The sequence below is a fragment of the Schistocerca serialis genome, unplaced genomic scaffold (assembly GCF_023864345.2).
Source record: "Schistocerca serialis cubense isolate TAMUIC-IGC-003099 unplaced genomic scaffold, iqSchSeri2.2 HiC_scaffold_1219, whole genome shotgun sequence".
Taxonomy (NCBI): Eukaryota; Metazoa; Arthropoda; class Insecta; order Orthoptera; family Acrididae; genus Schistocerca; species Schistocerca serialis.
The window spans coordinates 57,501-62,500 of NW_026047424.1; the positions used below are offsets into that span (position 1 = coordinate 57,501).

Here is a 5,000-nt window from a genome sequence, read left to right on the forward strand (position 1 = left end):
TGGTGAGGTTTCCCGTGTTGAGTCAAATTAAGCCGCAGGCTCCACTCCTGGTGGTGCCCTTCCGTCAATTCCTTTAAGTTTCAGCTTTGCAACCATACTTCCCCCGGAACCCAAAAGCTTTGGTTTCCCGGAGGCTGCCCGCCGAGTCATCGGAGGAACTGCGGCGGATCGCTGGCTGGCATCGTTTATGGTTAGAACTAGGGCGGTATCTGATCGCCTTCGAACCTCTAACTTTCGTTCTTGATTAATGAAAACATACTTGGCAAATGCTTTCGCTTCTGTTCGTCTTGCGACGATCCAAGAATTTCACCTCTAACGTCGCAATACGAATGCCCCCGCCTGTCCCTATTAATCATTACCTCGGGTTCCGAAAACCAACAAAATAGAACCGAGGTCCTATTCCATTATTCCATGCACACAGTATTCAGGCGGGCTTGGCTGCTTTAAGCACTCTAATTTGTTCAAAGTAAACGTGCCGGCCCACCGAGACACTCAATAAAGAGCACCCTGGTAGGATTTCAACGGGGTCCGCCTCGGGACGCACGAGCACGCACGAGGCGGTCGCACGCCTTCGGCTCGCCCCACCGGCAGGACGTCCCACGATACATGCCAGTTAAACACCGACGGGCGGTGAACCAACAGCGTGGGACACAAATCCAACTACGAGCTTTTTAACCGCAACAACTTTAATATACGCTATTGGAGCTGGAATTACCGCGGCTGCTGGCACCAGACTTGCCCTCCAATAGATACTCGTTAAAGGATTTAAAGTGTACTCATTCCGATTACGGGGCCTCGGATGAGTCCCGTATCGTTATTTTTCGTCACTACCTCCCCGTGCCGGGAGTGGGTAATTTGCGCGCCTGCTGCCTTCCTTGGATGTGGTAGCCGTTTCTCAGGCTCCCTCTCCGGAATCGAACCCTGATTCCCCGTTACCCGTTACAACCATGGTAGGCGCAGAACCTACCATCGACAGTTGATAAGGCAGACATTTGAAAGATGCGTCGCCGGTACGAGGACCGTGCGATCAGCCCAAAGTTATTCAGAGTCACCAAGGCAAACGGACCGGACGAGCCGACCGATTGGTTTTGATCTAATAAAAGCGTCCCTTCCATCTCTGGTCGGGACTCTGTTTGCATGTATTAGCTCTAGAATTACCACAGTTATCCAAGTAACGTGGGTACGATCTAAGGAACCATAACTGATTTAATGAGCCATTCGCGGTTTCACCTTAATGCGGCTTGTACTGAGACATGCATGGCTTAATCTTTGAGACAAGCATATGACTACTGGCAGGATCAACCAGGGAGCTGCGTCAACTAGAGCTGAGCAGCCGGCCGCCCGGGAGTGTGTCCCGGGGGCCCGCGCGAACACGCAAGCGTCCGCTCAATTATTCTGCAAACAGGAGGAGGCTGAGCTCCCCTGCACAACACACCTCGAAACCCTCTCAGGTCCCGGCGGCGCGCAGCGCCGTCCTAAGTACTTGGTCGGGTTCGAGACAGGCGCAATCGCCCGGAGTTAGGCGAGTAGACGCTTTAGGTGCGACCACCCGTGCTCCCAACTGAGCTTGCCGCTGCCGACAGAGGCCCGGGAGCGTGCTGTCGTGGCATTGCCGGCGGGAGACAACACGCGCCACCTACGGTGACCGGCAGCTCCAACGCCAGCGCCACAGAAGGACAAAAGCCCTACTTGGGTGCCGAAGCGAACTCTCCCAGCACAGCGCACGCGCCAACACGTCCGCACAGCTGCGATACAAACCACCTGCGAGAACCGCTGGGGCGACCGAGCAGCAGACGGCGTCGCGGCGCCGAGCGCCGGGCGGCGGCGCATCCTCAGCGCACAAAGTCCTCAATCGGACCAGCACACTGCAGATGGCCACCGCGCTTCGCACCGGGCCCGCGAGGACCTACTTTGGCCGCAAGGCGCCGCGAGCAGGGGGCGCCGGCGCGCAGCTGCGCCGCCTGCCGCGTCCGTCGGCCGGCGCGCCTGCCACCGGCCGCCCCCACCAGCCGGCTGTAGCGCGTGCGCCCACGCACCGCGCTGCCAGCACGCCGGGCGGCCCCCCCTCACCGGCCGGGGACGGTCCCACCCAGCCACCGCCGCGTATCGCCTCACACCCAGATCCCCTTTCACGTTCGTGGGCATGGTGGGTCCCCTTTCACGTTCGTGGGCATGGTGGGTATCCCTGAAACAACCGGTTAATAGCTCGACCGATCGTCGCCAACACTGATTCACCTCTAGCGAGAACAACCGCACCACAACGGGTTACCGGTTGTTCATTTGCGTAACGTCACCAGCAAACGTACACGTCCATCGCCATTTGCAACGAGTATTGCATGCCTGTGTCAGGTGTCACAACACACTACGTCTGCCCACATAGACGCAACAACATGTGCACGCCTAGAGAACACGTGGAAGGTAGACCCCGTACGTATGCGGTGTCCATTGCGCGAACGACTGTCAGCCCGCCTCTGCAGCATGTCGCAGATGTGGAACGCGGTGCAACATGCTATCACGGTGTGTGAGAAGAGACGACTACGTCCGAATACACGCTCCACTACATCAACAGACTGCTCATGCTGATCGCCATCCAGGGCGTCCGTTCCTCCCACACGTCTGTATGGCGTACCACACTGCAATCCAGCTCTTATAGGGAGACGACACGTAGCTGCGTGCACAATATTTGGACTGTATGGTCCGCCGTTGCTAGGCGCTGTCGTCATACGGTCACATGGGCCACGATGTATCATTCAGTACATACGGAGCAATGTGCAGTACAGTTTGTGGGTTTTGCGTACATCGGCGGACAGGTGACAGGCCGTACCACAACGTAGGCTGAGTACGTCGGCATGCGAAGGGCATTGAACATGCAAACTTCTCACCGACCAGCTTGCGAAGGCAGGGGGGAAGGGGGGGGGCATGTACGTCCTGCTGCTATCCACACTACAGTGTATAGCAGGAGCATGTGGAAAGTCAGCAACACCTGCAAGGTGTTTAACATGACGCGATACACAGGGGACCGGGCAGTGCGAGTAGCGAACTATATTGCGAGGGTTGCGGTTAGGCAACACTACACTACTTTAACGGGTTGCATAACAATTACAGAGCAGGTTCAGCGACAACGTGCGTCAGGTTAAGGCGCAATATAGTTTAGGTTACGGCGCACTTTAGGTTAGGTTAAGGCACATTATAGGTTAGGTTAAGGCACAACATGGGTTACGTTAAGGCACAACATGGGTTACGTTAAGGCACAACATGGGTTAGGTTAAGGCACAACATGGGTTAGGTTAAGGCACAACATGGGTTAGGTTAAGGCACAACATGGGTTAGGTTAAGGCACAACATGGGTTAGGTTAAGGCACAACATGGGTTAGGTTAAGGCACAACATGGGTTAGGTTAAGGCACAACATGGGTTAGGTTAAGGCACAACATGGGTTAGGTTAAGGCACAACATGGGTTAGGTTAAGGCACAACATGGGTTAGGTTAAGGCACAACATGGGTTAGGTTAAGGCACAACATGGGTTAGGTTAAGGCACAACATGGGTTAGGTTAAGGCACAACATGGGTTAGGTTAAGGCACAACATGGGTTAGGTTAAGGCACAACATGGGTTAGGTTAAGGCACAACATGGGTTAGGTTAAGGCACAACATGGGTTAGGTTAAGGCACAACATGGGTTAGGTTAAGGCACAACATGGGTTAGGTTAAGGCACAACATGGGTTAGGTTAAGGCACAACATGGGTTAGGTTAAGGCACAACATGGGTTAGGTTAAGGCACAACATGGGTTAGGTTAAGGCACAACATGGGTTAGGTTAAGGCACAACATGGGTTAGGTTAAGGCACAACATGGGTTAGGTTAAGGCACAACATGGGTTAGGTTAAGGCACAACATGGGTTAGGTTAAGGCACAACATGGGTTAGGTTAAGGCACAACATGGGTTAGGTTAAGGCACAACATGGGTTAGGTTAAGGCACAACATGGGTTAGGTTAAGGCACAACATGGGTTAGGTTAAGGCACAACATGGGTTAGGTTAAGGCACAACATGGGTTAGGTTAAGGCACAACATGGGTTAGGTTAAGGCACAACATGGGTTAGGTTAAGGCACAACATGGGTTAGGTTAAGGCACAACATGGGTTAGGTTAAGGCACAACATGGGTTAGGTTAAGGCACAACATGGGTTAGGTTAAGGCACAACATGGGTTAGGTTAAGGCACAACATGGGTTAGGTTAAGGCACACCATGGGTTAGGTTAAGGCACAACATGGGTTAGGTTAAGGCACAACATGGGTTAGGTTAAGGCACAACATGGGTTAGGTTAAGGCACAACATGGGTTAGGTTAAGGCACAACGTAGGTTAGGTTAAGGCACAACGTAGGTTAGGTTAAGGCACAACGTAGGTTAGGTTAAGGCACAACATGGGTTAGGTTAAGGCACAACATGGGTTAGGTTAAGGCACAACATGGGTTAGGTTAAGGCACAACATGGGTTAGGTTAAGGCACAACATGGGTTACGTTACGGCACAACATGGGTTACGTTACGGCACAACATGGGTTACGTTACGGCACAACATGGGTTACGTTACGGCACAACATGGGTTACGTTACGGCACAAATTAGGTTAGGTTACGGCACAAATTAGGTTAGGTTAAGGCACAAATTAGGTTAGGTTAAGGCACAAATTAGGTTAGGTTAAGGCACAAATTAGGTTAGGTTAAGGCACAAATTAGGTTAGGTTAAGGCACAAATTAGGTTAGGTTAAGGCACAAATTAGGTTAGGTTAAGGCACAAATTAGGTTAGGTTAAGGCACAAATTAGGTTAGGTTAAGGCACAAATTAGGTTAGGTTAAGGCACAAATTAGGTTAGGTTAAGGCACAAATTAGGTTAGGTTAAGGCACAAATTAGGTTAGGTTAAGGCACGATATAGGTTAGGTTAAGGCACGATATAGGTTAGGTTAAGGCACGATATAGGTTAGGTTAAGGCACGATATAGGTT

At 52.2% G+C, this 5,000-nt stretch overlaps 1 non-coding gene across 1 annotated transcript in view; it reads right to left on the bottom strand.

The window, feature by feature from the left end:
• The window catches only part of LOC126435827 (small subunit ribosomal RNA), a 1,909-nt gene extending 600 nt beyond the window's left edge, over positions 1 to 1,309 (bottom strand). Inside the window, exon 1 of the ribosomal RNA XR_007580224.1 lies at positions 1 to 1,309. This exon is cut by the window's left edge and continues 600 nt beyond it. This is a non-coding gene — a ribosomal RNA (small subunit ribosomal RNA).
• Between the last annotated feature and the right edge of the window lie 3,691 nt (positions 1,310 to 5,000).